The 15,225-nt window shown below is 45.5% G+C and overlaps 1 pseudogene; it reads left to right on the forward strand.

The window, feature by feature from the left end:
* The first annotated feature begins 3,896 nt into the window (after nt 1-3,896).
* Nucleotides 3,897-15,225, forward strand: part of LOC110317899 — a 17,515-nt pseudogene continuing 6,186 nt past the window's right edge.

Consider the following 15,225-nt stretch of genomic DNA (forward strand, 5'->3'; position numbering starts at 1 on the left):
TCACCATGGTGAAGGTTAAAGGCTAAAGGTTAAAGGTTAAAGGCTAAGAAGAGGTGGCTCAGGGGGTAAAGGGCTTGCTGTTCCTATTTGGGATTTCTAGCACCCAAGTAAAATGATGACATGGTGCTACTTGCCTGAACCCCAGATGCTGAGGGTCACAGACAGGAGATCCTCAAGGCTTGCTAATCCCAAAGATGGGAGGAGAAAGACCACCGACCCAAACCATCACGGCCAAATTAATCAAACCAAGCAATTGATTAAAGCAAGCATTTTTTATTTGTGTACAGTGTCTGCCTCCTCCTAAGGCAGGGCTTAAGAGGTGAAAACGAGGTTTTTATAGCTCAGGGGTAGGAGGTTTCCAAATATGGGATATGGTGGGCCAAATGGGCAGGGTCACAGAGGCAGAACATAAACATAGCAAGATAGTCCCAAGGAACTCCTGAGACAAAGACAGGAAGGACAGAGGTCCTGTCAAGGTGGTCACAACAACCTTCTGCGACAAAGGTAGGCTTGCAAGATGGTTATGAACAAGGCTTTGAAACAAAGGTATGTTTGTCAGTCCTGGAACAGGCAATACAGAAGCATCTGCACTTAAGGTTATAGGTGGAGCATAACCGGATCCTTGAAAAACAGATTTAATCACAAACAAGAATTGTGTGTTTCTGCGTGGGCAGAAACACTTTGTACTGGGTTCGTACTGAAGAGCTTAAACATCCTGAAAGAGGATAGGCTGCGAAAGGAAAAATGAATGCCCTGTCGGTCTGCTGATCAGAGCATGATTTTTATTAATCGGACTTTCTTAAAAACAAGGAAGGATTTTCAGCCTGCCCTTGAGTCCCCTTGAAACTCTCTCTGCTGTGCGGTCCGATCATGTGTATCCGGTAGGCGGGTCCGAGCGATCGTGGGCGGTGACAACATTAGTGGTTGGTCTGAGCGATAGTGGGCGGTGACGATGTAGGGCGGTCTGATGACGCTGCATTCTGGGAGATCTGGGGAGGTCTTCTCAGTAGCAATTCTGTGCGCCTGTAGGGGGCGCAATATAATGTTTAGAGGGAGAGTGATTACTGGAGGTGGGAGACCCCAACAAAGAATGAACGTGGTTTGTCTTTACTGTAAGATGGCTCCTAAGACGGAGACAGGCTGGTGCATCAGGCTCACTAGCCAGTCAGCCTGTCTGGCTGAAATGAGAAGGTCCAGGTTCATTGAGAGACCCTGCCTCAAAAGTGAGGTTGAGAGCAATAGAGTGTGACCTCCAAGTACACTCACGTACAGAGTTACACACACTCACTTAAAAAGTGAAACACAACAACCCATTGGAGCTAGAATACTTGTGGTCGATGTGGGTCATGTGGCCTAGGTAGGCCATTCAGTCTCTTTGGAAAAAAGTAGGGCTAATGACAGCTTCCTAATAGATTATTATGAAGATTAAGTAACTCAACCTACGTGGAGTGCTTAGATCACTGCCTGAAGGTGTCCAATCCGTAGCAGCTGTTACTCTAGCTGGAAAAGATGCTTAGCTCTGTGGCAGAGCCAGGACAGCTGTGTGTCTAATGTGAATAGTCTGTTTTTTTGTTTTTTTTTTTTTAAGATTCTTTTCTTTCTACTGAATTTCCTAAGCACCAAGAGGATGCATGAGGTCGTGGTGAGGGGCAGCAGAACCCTCATTCCTGTTATACGTCCATTCCAATTCATCTACTGTGCTTTGTTCTGCTCAGGGATGCTGTTCTAGGAACTTCAGCAGATGCTGATGACAGAGGACCAGCAGTTAGCTCGCTCAGCCAGGAGCCGGAAATATAAAGATCTCACAGAGGATTTCAGAATGCATATTCTCTCTTTCTTTCTCTCCATTCCCTCTTCCTTTTCAGTTTTTCTTTCATCCTCAACTCCTTCCTTTTTTTTTTTTTTTTTTTTCCTGAGATGATATCTCCCTAGGCTTGGTCTGGAGCCCGCTCTGTCAATCACACTGGCTCTGTCATCTTCCTGCCTTGGCCTCTTAAATTCCGAGATTGAAGGTATGTATCACTGTGACCAGATCGCTTCTGATTGTTAAGGGGATCAGTTCTTGAAGTAATAATCCCTCTGGGGCTAGAGAAGTGGCTCAATGGCTAAGATTTCCGTAAATGCTCATCTAGAGGACCCAGGTTTGATCCCCAGCCCCCAAGTCCTGGGTTCACAACTGCCTATAACTCCTGCTCTAGAGGATCTGAGGATCTAGAGGATCACAACTGCCTATAACTTCAGCTCTAGAGGATCTGCTGCCGCTGGCTTCCACTGATGTTTCAGATCCACACAGACTCACATGCATACACATTGTTAAAAGCAATAAAATGCATGTTTTTTAAAAAAAGAAAGAATTCCTTTGTTATAAACTTATTTTCCTGCCACGTGACCAAGAAAAAGCAATGTAGAAAAATATAATCAGATTAGCAGGGCAGTAGGTACTCAGGAGGCAGAGGCAGGCAGATATTTAAATTTAAGGCCAGCCAGAGGAAGTTCAAGGACAGCCAGGGCTACACAGGGAAATCTGTCCAAAACAAAACAGAACAGGATAAGATAATGAGAGCAATTCAAAGGTCACCTGTGTTACTAATGTGCTGCTTGCTTCTAGCACCTTCCACCGTCATTGCTGAAAGCTGCTCCCCTTCTCATTTCCCAGGCTCCCTTTCTCCTCTTCAGCCTCCCAGGAGCTCTCCTCAAGCCTCCTTGGGCTGTGGCATGTTACTGGTGACTTTTGCTTAGGGCTTCTTACTTTTCCCTTAGCCTTTTTTTCTGGTCTCAAGAACTCTAGATATATGCTTTAAATTATTCATCTAATTTTTTTTTAGATATGCTTATTTATTTATTATATGTAAGTACACTGTAGCTGTCTTCAGACACTCCAGAAGAGGGAGTCAGATCTCATTACGGATGGTCATGAGCCACCATGTGGTTGCTGGGATTTGAACTCAGGACCTTCGGAAGAACAGTCGGGTGCTCTTACCTGCTGAGCCATCTCACCAGCCCCCCCCCCTTTTTGTGCTAGTTACACTCTTCTCCAATGAGTTCCTTCACAGTGGTACTGTAGCCTTTATTTATTGAATTCCACCCAGAGGAAAGCTAAGTCTTGGGAAATCGACGAAAGGTGGCCGCCTATTTCTTAAGGGAGGCTCACACATCCTCAGCTTTTTGGCTTTCGTTTAAAAAAGCTCTTTTGGGGACACTTGAAGAGCCAAATTCAGAATACACAAACCTTCTGTGTACAGTTTGGATGCTCCGAAAATGCACATCATGGAGCTACAATATGCTCCCTTTGTACTGGGCTATTTGGCTTTTTAAACTTCTTTGGCTCACGCCAGAGAAGTCTAGAGCTCCCTCCATGCATCTACGTCACCTGTGAGGACAAAGAATCTCTCTCCTTCGCTAGCCAATGCTACCATCTTCACTTGGTGTGTCTTCCGGCAGAAAGTGTCTTCCCACACTACCTTTAGTAACTACCACAGTGCCTTCCCGTCCACTAGAGCCTCCTTCCAGGATCTCCCTCCAGCCCACCTTCAGTGACAACTCCATGCTCCTGCCTGTCCCCCTCATCTAATTTTTAAAAGACATTACTTATGTGTGTGAGTACACTATCACTGTCTTCAGACACGCCAGAAGAGGGCATCAGATTCCACTACAGGTGCTTGTGAGCCACCACGTGATTGCTGGGAATTGAACTCAGGATCTCTGGAAGGGGAGTCAGTGTTCTTAACTGTTGAGCCATCTCTCCAGCCCGTTATTTACCTATTTTAAGGCAGTGTCTCATGCCCAGGATGGCCTGGAACACCGCGTGTAGTCAAGGTTACTTTAAATTTCTGATATTCCTACCTTTACGTACCCAGTTCTGAAATTACAGGTACGTAGGATGCCTGGGTTGTGCGATGCCGAGGATCAAGCCCATGCTTGCTCAGGTAAGCCCCCTACCAACTGAGCCACAGCTCTGTCTAGTCTAAGAGGTGTGTTTCTTGTATCTCTGCCAGCTTTTACTTAACTGTGGCTTGGTATAGTAATACCCTTTCTGGCAAAATTAAATATGAGACTCAAAGACTTTTTTTGCAGCCCTCCTTCTGTCCTCTAAGCTGGACCACATTTTGAATGCGCACGCTGGCGGTCAAGTACAAGGCGTTCTTTCCGTAACTCTGGGTCCACGTCTTTTTTTCATTATAGAGCAGCCCCGTGCAGGCCCCAAGTCCCTCACATTTCACTTTCATGTTTTTGTTCACTTAATCTTTTATTCTTAAATCGTTTATTCGAATTTTTAACTAAATTTCATGTAATCCTAGCCTCTTATGCCTGGGGATCCCCACTCCTAAGATTAACAAGTCTTTCTCCAGAAAAGGGAATGCAGTAGGGTCTAATAGGGTAGAGACATTTAGGTTCTGTAACCTGTGTTTGCTCGGCAGAGTGGTCCAACCTGAGCAGACACAACTGAGTCACTGAACTGAGTCTGGGAAATCGAGATAAGCACTGGATGGAGTGATCTCGTATTACAAGATACACTTTGGGATCTAGATGCATCTCAGAAATAAGTTTTTTTAAAAAATGGGGGGAGAGGGGGCGGTGGCACATGTCTGTAATACCAGCACTTGGGAGGCAGACCCAAGTGGATCTCTGTGAGTTTAAGGGCAGCTTGGGACAACACGGGGACCGACATTTGGAAAGAAATCTTGTCTCAAAAACAAACAAGCAAGCAAGCAAACAAACAAACAGAGTTGTCTGGATGTTTTGTGGATGAAAAAGCCAAGACTGAGGGACTGACTTTGCTTGATCAGGTAATTGAGAATTTGAAACTAAAGTCTTGACTTTATCTGACTGCCCATCTTAGGATGGGCCCTCCCCCCCCTCTTCCCTCTGCTCCATATTTATGCCTGTCTACTCTTCTCTGCTCACTTCACAATAAACAAGGGATCTTTACTGATTTATTTTGGGCTTCGAAAACACGGGTGACATATGGCCCGACGAGAAGGCGTGGACTAGTAGACCTCTATAGAAACAGAACTCGTCTGGAAAAATGTAACGTGTGCGTTCCTTGTCACCATAGCTCATGGTGGACATTGTGACACCCTGCGCACTGCCCTTGCTCTAAGGCTGTAGAATCCCGAATCCAAACAAGGCAGGCAGGACCAGGGGACAACATGAAAGGCCAAATATACTCTCCACCTCAGCCCTATGTAGAGATGGAGCCGCCTCAGATGTGATTCAGCAGACAAGCAGAACACTGACGCTTTTTGGCAACATTTCCAGGCATTTCCATAAATCCCTTTTAGATTCCCCTTCCCTTCAGCTCAGCAAGACAGTCACATTTTCCTGGGCCTCTGACAGACAATAGCATCCAAATGATATTTAAAACCAACCCCCCAGCATGACAACTGAGGCTCAACCCATCAGAGAAAGGGGGGTCACCATATGCCCCGTGCTCTTTGTGTCCGCCCCCGCTGCCATTTTACAGCTGCCCCGGGCCTCTTTATTTGACTTGGAGAGACAAGAGCTCTACTAAAGCGCACAAAGGGGATTTAGGATTAAGCGTTGTCTTCTACTTCTCCAACCTACAGCATCTTTCATCCCCCACAAAGGTGGGAGGGGCTGAGGAGAAAGACCGGGCTCACAGGAGGAGGCTGGGGAGGAAGCCAGGCGATGAGGCGGGCAGGGGAGGAGAGCGATCTTTTTAAAAAGCGCTGTCCTTCTCGCCCTCATTTTGTCTTCATCACACAGAAGCGCCATCTGTCCTCAGACTTGATGTGTTTGCCGTTCAACAACAGCTTATGGAGGAAGCAGATTATGAAGCGAGCAAATATGCTGCCGACTACGTCGGCAACTGTATTTTGTCCGGCCTGAAAACTTTGTGGCTCATCTTAGCCAGCCCTGCTGGGTCCTGTCCCTTTGGCGTACCAGCGGGAGGTACACCTGCACCTGTAGTCCTGGGCCACCACACCTCAGTGTCTGCACTGTACAGGTTCATGATCCACAAAACAAAACAAACAAACCATGTTAAGTTTTTTAGCATGCCAGCCTGGCCAGATGTACTTGAGTCAAGAGTGACAAATTTACTGTCTCTTGGGCTTTACCTTTTTCCCTGGACAGCCACAGAGTCAATTTTATAATGTGCTGACACGCAGACAGAACATACACACATTCTCTCAAATACATAGAACGATTTGACCATATCTACTCCAATTAATCAGGGTAATGGGTTTCATTGTACTAATTTTAAAAGAGCTGTTTATTCTATTTTATGTGCAAGAGTGTGTTTGCCTGCAGGTGTTTATGAACACCTCGTGAGTCCCTTTCGTCAGAAGAAGGGGACAGATCCCCAGTTCACCCTTTGGTGTGAGCCAACTTGTGAATCCTGGGAACAAAATCCTGGTCCTTTGCAGGAGCAACAAGTGCTCCTAACTGCTAAGACATCTCTCCAGCTCCATTTTTCTTTTTCTTTTTTTTTTTTTTTTAAAAGGGGTTAATTCATGTTTTAAATGTATAACTATAGAATTAAATTCAGGAGATTGATTATAAACCTTTAAAAAGATCCATCCTTTGCTCAGAGAGAGCCTGCCTGTTTGAGACCCCCCAGGAAGATAAGAGACGACATTGTAACCTTTGCACTGGCTTCCTGTCACTCTGCAGTGTAGAGGAGCACTGTACATTCCTGGTTTGCTACCATTGGTCACTCTGGTTACTTTAAGTTCTCAGTGATAAGCAATATTGACACCAGCATCTTTGAACATAAAGGTTTTTGTTTTGTTTTGTTTTGTTTTTTTCCTAGCCTTCCAATTGCTTTCTTAGATTATATTGTGACAACTAGGGCAATGGAAAAAAGTTAGCAACATTTTGAATTTAATTTTAAACATTGCCATTTAAGGAAAGCTTACTGTTTTGGGTAGGATTTAAACGGTTTGCCATGCATGTGTTATTAAATAGCCACCAGTGTCACGTAATATGTGCTTTCATCAATGGAGCAGAAAGCTTGTGGGTTTGTTTTTGTGTTTGGTGCCGGAGAGCTGAGCCAGAAGCTTTGTACGTACTAAGCAAGCCTTCTACCACTAACTCATGCTCAGTCCAGACAGAAACTTTAATGTTTATATCCAAAGTACTCCTAAGATCTAGGAGCCTAAGTCCTTGTTAGACATCTGTGTTCTTTTCCTTAGGGACTCGTGAACTTGTGATGTAGAGCATGAGTGGTTAAATCAGACACTTAGACTTGAAATTTGGCTGTATCATTCTGGGACGGTAATGTTTTATACATTGCCTAAATAGCCTATGCATTCAATTATAGAAGAGTAACAAACACCAATTTTAAGCTCTAAATATCAAGGACTAAATATTATACATGGATTTTGTAGACAGCCAAATTTAAGTCTAATACAATTTTTTAAAAATCCCATTTCATACTTCCCTTGGGGAATTTTACTGCTTTAAAATCGGCATGGGCTACACAGACAGAGTCCATCTCAGAAAAATAAAAATTAAATTAGTAGAGGGAAAGCTCTCAGAATGTCTGGAATAACCCAGGTGTTCTCTCTCTCTCTCTGTCTCTGTCTCTGTCTCTCTCTCTCTCTCTCTCTCCCTCCCTGTCTGTCTCTCACTCAAACATTTTGTTTAGTAACCTTGGTTCCTTAGTTAGTCTTTCCCTTCTCTTATTATCAACCACAAACACAAACATTACATTCTTGTGTTTGGTTGATCAGAGCTTTTGATTTTTTTCCACTCAAAATTATTTGTATCCCAAGACATGGGGTCGGAGAGATGACTCCACAGTTAAGAGCACTTGCTGACTTGCAGAAGACCTGGGTTCAATTTCAGAATCCACATGGTAGTTCACAACTGTCTGTAACTCCAATCCCTGAAGATCTTCAGGCCTCTTTGGCCACTGGACATACATGTGATACACATACACACATGCAAGCAAATGTGTGTGTGTGCATGTGTGTGTGTGTGTGTGTGTGTGTAATGTGTGCACCACAAGCACGCTGCAGTGTCACTATATCTGAATTCTGACTGTGTTATTGGCTTAGCCAATGGAAACTTACACCCACAACTGCAAGGCAGTGGCTACCATTTATCAGACTTAAGCTGCACTCTGGCAAAGGGCAAACCTTCATTAACCTTTGTAGTTTGCACAACTTAATTGTTCTTGGATGTGCTCTAATTTCTTTGAACCCAAGTCCACATTAGTGCTCATGACTGAGAACTGGTTCTACTTACGGAGCTGGGTGGGCTTCGGGAAGGTGGCTTTGGAGTGTTGTCTGCCTAGAGAGGGGAAGTAAAGAGGTTTCTTTAACTGTCTGCATTTAATCCCAGGAGGGCTCCGTGTCCCCTTTAAGGAGGTGGCCTCAGCAGAGCACTAGGGTGACAGGTGCCTTTTCTTCTAGGTGTGCTCATGAATGCCTGAGCAGAACACCATCCTCCTAACACTTCTCTCTCCTTGGGAAAGTTGAAAGCCAGAGCTAAGATAATTCACCAGGGAATTCAAGGTGTCCATACAGCAACATATCCCATGAGTGGCTGGCTGAGAGACTCCTCGAAAAGTGTAACCCCATTCCAGGGGAAGGCCTGGAGCTATTGTCTGTGCAAAGCTCCCAGGTCCCTTTCATTGTCTACGACTTCTGAGTGGTCCCAGATACATCCCATTCCTCCCTACATGGAACCTGGGTCATTCCAGGTGAGTACACTGGTAAAAGAAGAGCCTGGATATCTCCATCAGTGCTGACTTGTAGATACCAATGTAATTTCACTGACATGGGATGCGAAAGAAATTTCCTACTGTCTTTTCCTATTTATTGTTTGTTTGTTTGCTTGTGCTTATATCCTGGCATGCATGTAGAATCAGAAGGCAACTTGTGGGAGTTGGTGGTCTCCTTTTTCCATGTGGGTCTGTCCTGGTTAGTTTTATGTCTCTTGACATAGCCAGAATCATCAGGGTAGTGGAGAATCTCCGAGTTCAAGGCCAGTCTGGGTTACAGAGAGAGTTCCATGCCAGCCTGAGGTATACAGAGAAACCCTGTTTCAGGAAAACAAAACAAAACAAAACAAAAATAAACAAACAAAACAACACACACACACACACAGAGAGAGAGAGAGAGAGAGAGAGAGAGAGAGAGAGAGAGAGAATATCCAGCTACATAGTGAGAACCTGTCCTGAAAAAGACAAAGACAAAAAGCAAAAAGAACCCTCAAAACTGGGGGCTGTAGATATGGCTCAGCGGTTAAGAGCACTGACTGCTCTTCTGAAGGTCCTGAGTTCAAATCCCAGCAACCACATGGTGGCTCACAACCATCCATAATGAGATCTGATGCCCTCTTCTGGTGTGTCTGAAAACAGCTACAGTGTACTTACATATAACAATAAATAAATCTTTAAAAACAACAAAAAAAAGAACCCTCAAAACCTTAGAATCATTGGAGTGGAGGGTGCCTCAATTGAGAAAATGCCTTTATAAGATCAAGCTGGGCTGGTGGTTCTGGGTTCTATCAGAAAGCAGGCTGAGTAAGGTATGAGGGGCAAGCAAGCCAGCGAGCAGCCCCCACCCATGGCCTCTGCATCAGCTCCTGCCTCCAGGTTCCTGCCCTGGCTTTCTTCAGTCGTGGACTAAGATGTGGAAGTGTAAACCAAGTAAGCCCTTTCCCCTCCAACTTGCTTCTTGGTCATGGCATTTCATTACAATGATAGTAACCTTGAGACAGAGTCCCAGCGACGACACTCGGATTATCAGGCACCTTTACCTCCTGAGCCGTCTCATCAGCCCAAAGTGTATACTTTCTGTGAGTTGGTGTTAGCAGGCTCTAATACAGCTGTAATGACACTGGGATATGAAACTTTGGTCAGTCTGCTGCTCTCTCTTGGCCTTTCTTCATCCCTACACATTTATCATGTTTGTCACAAGCCAACTAGTTCAAGCCATACCGCGTCACCTGTCACTTGAGACAAGGTCCTTTCCTCAAAGACTCTCCTGCCTAGTGGGAACACAGATCAGTCACCTGGCTACCCAGGGACGCGGGTTCAGTATGAGTACCTCAGACAAGCCCAGGATGGATGGAAACTGAGAATCACAAATCCAGACTTGCGAAGCTGTAAAAGCAGGATTCACCATTCTTCACCTGGCGTGGCCAGCATCGAGTTCTGGTGACAGCAGGAACATCTCCGTAGGCAGAAGCATCTCCAAAGGCTCAGAGGTACAGCATCTCTGGTCCTGTTGCCACTGCCTTGCAGGGGAGATTCTCCTCCTTAACCTGGGAAAGGGTTCACTCAGTTCTCTACTCCACCCCCTCTCCCCAACAGTTCCCACGTTAGCCACGCCCATGCCCTCATCCTGGAAGGGAAGTCTTCCCTCTGATAAGTTTCCCTTAAGGCAAATCGGTCTACCACCCTCAACCTCACAGTCTCTCTCACCTTCCTCTTCCGCTGTCAATTCTTCCCCCTACCTTCCTAATCATCTCTTTCCAGGCTCCCTCTCCCTAACTCTCAATACTTACAAGTCACCCCGCTGCTTTGCCTCCATTCTTCATGGCCTCGTGATGCGCACTGTGTCTCCTGGCTGGCCAAGAGCGCAAACACCTCAGCTATCTCTCTCAATTTTGGTTGTCTTGTCTGTAAAGTGCCAGGGCCCAACAATACAGCAGCAGCCAAGATAAAAGACAATAATTAGATGAGAGCATCCACTGCTGATCCTTTACCAAGTTCTTGAATGATTGTGTAGAGGACGCTCTAGATGCCTTTTGCTTGTTTTTTTTTTTTCTCTTATATACTCAGCGTTGGTGTCTTGCTGATACCAAGCCCTCCTGAGTCTCGAGTGCTTCCTCCTGTGACGAGCACCATTTTCCATTTCTTTATTTGGCTTCCTAGTCGTGGGGAATTCCCGGAAGACAATGCTTGCTTGCTCTATAGGGGCCATCCCACTTTCATTTTCTAGACGGACCACCTGAACCCTGGGCTTGCACTTAAACTTCTACACAAAGGGCTTATGATTCACACCTCGCCTGCCCAGGGTGACCAGCTCTCCTAGTTTGTCCGCTCCTGAGGGTTTTCCTAGGGTGGACTTTTAGGACAAAACCCACAATCCCCAGGAATCTGGCTAGCCTGACCTTCATCTTGGGCTTTTAAAAATGGTCATTTTAACTGTGTGTGGCCATTTGGGTCACCTGTCATTGGCAAGCCAAGGAATGTAAAATGAAACTCATTACACTTTTTCTTCTGTCTCTTCAGCTTCATCCTGTCTCACTTCTGGTATTTATCATATGGGTGGTAACTCTTCTGTGGCTTGGTTACCTTCCTCTAGCAAAAAGGAGTCACAGCAGCTTCCAGTGTTCCGGGCTTGGGTTTTGGATGGGTGATGATTGTGTGGCATTCAAACAGTGCTGCCTAGCGTTATGTATTGATGGCACTGTTTACAGTGATGCCCTAGACCAGTCACAGAAACTTGCCTTTGAGAAACCAAGCATGCATTTGGAAAGTTGGAGAAATCTTACTCATGTTACATGAGAAGTAAAAAATTTTAACTCATTTTAATCCACCTTATCATTCCCCCATTTTGGTGCACTTATATTTATATGAGGTGTCAATTTTGAGTTTTTTTTTTTTTTTTGTTTTGTTTTGTTTTGTTTTTGTTTTTTTCCTTAAAGCTCACAGGTTGCTAAACTAAACTCTCCACAGAAGGGTTGAGGACGATGATGGGGGCAATAAACAGATTAGTAACAATGAATGACAGACGCATACCCTATAAAAAGGGACAAAGGAGTGTGAGCACACAGCTCCCATTTCAAACAGCTGGGACTGTGGCTGAGACTAGGGGAAACACGACAACACTCTGTGGTTATGATTCTCATTCACAGAAACATTGGCAATGCTCAATCACGTGAAGAGTCCCTCATCTCTCTGACCATTTCTGGACCCTGGCTGGGCCACATGGCTGCCAGAGAGGGAAGGCTGCCTCTTCCAGGCCCTTGTCTCAGAACTGTTAGAGATCCCCAAATGTTTCTCCTGCTTTATGTTCCCGCATTTGGAGCTGTCCTTCTCACAGCCAATCACACTGGTCTTCCTACAGAACTCTTTTCTTCACACAGGGGAAATAGGCAAGAGGGCACCTCGGCTAAAGTCTCAGCCTCCTCAGTTTTGTCTGACGCATGGTGGCTTTTCCGCCGGATGGAGAATTTAGTCACCGTGACCTGCACGTGTAGCCCGTCAGGCTCTAACTTCCTCACTTTTACTTATTTCCTCCAGCTGTTTCCCAGAAACCATCCTCGTCTCTAGACAAGCTGGTACCCTCCTGGTCAGTTGCCTTTTCTGTCCTCATGACCTGGGAAACAATGGAACGAAATAGATGCTTGTTTGGCTTACGGTTTCAGAGATGTCAGGCAACAGCTACCTGCATCAGTGATTCTGGGACCGTAGTGAGGAAGAGCGCCGAGGCAGAGTGTGGGAGAGGAAAGTCCCATTTGGTGTCAGCCAGGAACCAGAGAGAAGGGCATAGAGGAACTGGCTGGAGGCAAAACACATCCCCAGTGACCTCTTTTCTATAACCCAACACAATTCCCAATAATCCACTTCGCTCTGAATTCATCAGTGACGGTATCCACTGATGAAGATCTTCATGACTCATTATCAGTACCAGCTGGGAGCCAAGCCCTCAAACCATGAGCCTCTGGGAAACATCATTTTTTATCCAAATGAGGACACTTGCTACGTTACCAGCGGCCTTTGGCTTGTAGGATTGTCCTCTCTGAAGGTCCTCAGACTCAAGCAAAGTTCCAGTTCTAGCTGAAAACTCACCATTGATTCAACGCTACTGTCTCCTGAACTCCACCGGAGTGTGCATCGGCCCTGGTAGCTTCTTTCTATAACATACTTCCAACGTAATAGCATGCATGAAAATTAGGGTACGGAAAAGGAGTTCATGTGATATATCACTATATTCATGTGAAATACACTGTATCTTGTACCACGTGTGTGTGTGTGTGTGTGTGTATATATATCGTTGTGGCTTGAGAGGCATCAATCATTGTGGTCCAGTCCTTTCTAGATAGACTGTTTACTATATCGCTCCTTTCTTCTGAGTTCTAACAGGTCTTTGAGTCACTGTAGCAAGCCAGAAATGCTAGTATACTGAGGTCCATCGGAATATACTGTGTTTGCCATCTTTTTCAGTGATATGCCCAATTACCTAAAAAGAAGCAACTTAAGGGAGGAAGTGATATGGCCCATATATCCTGGGTCCTAGAACCCTGACTAGGGAAGACACACAGAAAAGATGGGATCAGATGGGGTACAGCAACCAGGAACCTCCGCATGTGGATATGTGCAACACAGGAGGGGTTAGCCTCCCCTAGTCTTAGTGGGAGGTTCCTGTAGGTGAGCAGGCCAGGCTGTAAACTGGAAGAGAGATCTGCAGAGGACCCTGATTCTGCTCCCAGCACCCACAGGGCAGCTTATAACTGTCTGTAATCTGGTACCAGGGGAATCTAATGCCCTCTTCTGGCCTCTGTAGGTAATGCACACATGTGGGGGTCATACATAATGCAGGCTAGACCACTAACTGGGAAGTACATGTTCAATCACTTGAGCCCAAAGAAGACATTTCATATTCAAACTGTAGCATTCTACTGTTGGCCCACATAGGCCCATGGCCATCTCAAAGCACATTCCAACTATAAAAGTCCCCACAGTATGAAAGTTCCAATATGACTTAAAAGTCCATCGTTTAAAGTTGACTCTAAGACTCAAGGCAATCTCTTAACCAGGAGCCTCTTTTTGTTTCCATGCAGAGGAAACAAAACCCAAACCATTTATATGCTTCCAACATAAAATGATGAGAGTGAACACTGCCAGTCTAAAAGACAACGGGGCATAGCAAGAAACTCAGTAGGGAGAGGGTCAGCCTCGAAGCTCCCTGCCTAGCACCTAGCGCTGTGATAACATCCCTGTACCTGGACAGTTTGAGGCAGCTGCTACCTTCCAGGTTTGCTGCCTGTGGCACATACGTCATTTCCTTTGGGTCATCTGTACTTGGCGCCCACAGCTTTTCTCAGCGAATATCTACATAACAACTTAGACTCAGCTTCATTGTCTCATACAGAGACCCTTCAGGAGCTCTCTTCAGGGAATCTGACCCTATCACACACTTCCTGGCCTTAGAGGGCCACACTGCAAGCTGACTCCAACATTCTCACATCCTGTATACCTGCAAACACGTGTTGTCACACGGCTAAGCTCTGCTGTCTTCTAGAGATATAGCTTGGGGTCCATTAGACCACAGCTATGGTGGCTTCTGAGTGTCTGCCCGACTCAATCTGGGATGGCAATTCACCTGGAGGCTGTTTTTGAGTAGGAATGTCTGGCTTAACACTCTCTGTGCAAGCATTCTCCTTTTTAAGTGAATTTGTATCTTTAAAATCTGGCATTCTTGACGAGTTGAGTATTTTCCCCAAGGCACCCTCCCTATTGTCCCAGTGCATGCTACTCGGTTTTCCTTTGTTGGCACCAGACAACTATCACCCGTTCGTCTACTTTGCCAGGACTCACATTCCGGTGAACGTGCCAGCCTCCGTTCTCCATATTTTCCTGCTCTTTATTTTGATCTTAATTCTCACTGTACACCTCATTAAACTCGGCAAACAATAACCATGCCACAACCCGAATGTTTTGCTGCCTTGAAACATCTTCCAACAAATTAGTTTGAATTCAGCCTCACTCAGGTTTCAGGGATGAACAGAGCCCAGCTTAGACACTTTTCTGAAATGGAACATAAATGGCTTCTTACCTCTGGTCTCCTCTGAGGCCTTAGGAACTTGTTCTTTGCTTGCATTTCTAAGGATGTTCTGCTCTTTCCTGGCCCCTTTAAGTCTGGCCCACGAAGCTCCATTTAAGGCATTGTAGGACTTGGCTTGCCAGGAGCTTCAAACTCACTGTCAGGATTCTCACAAACCTAATCTTAAGGTAGAAGAAGCATATAGCCTCAGGTGTCTTATATAACAAATGCCCTGTTGTTGTTGTTGTTGTTGTTCCTATCTTCTGTATTAGTTGCTTTTCTCACTATTGCTGACAAGAAGCAGCTTGAGGGAGAAGGGATTCATTTGGGGTTATAGTTTGATGAGATACTGCCTATCATGGTAGGGTTGTTGAGAAAGAGAGGGGGAAGGAGAAGGGATAGGAAAGGAGGGAGGGAGGGAAAGAGGGAGGGGAGAGAGAGAGAGAGAGAGAGAGAGAGAGAGAGAGAGAGAGAG

Source organism: Mus pahari, chromosome 3 (assembly GCF_900095145.1).
Source record: "Mus pahari chromosome 3, PAHARI_EIJ_v1.1, whole genome shotgun sequence".
Classification (NCBI taxonomy): Eukaryota; Metazoa; Chordata; class Mammalia; order Rodentia; family Muridae; genus Mus; species Mus pahari.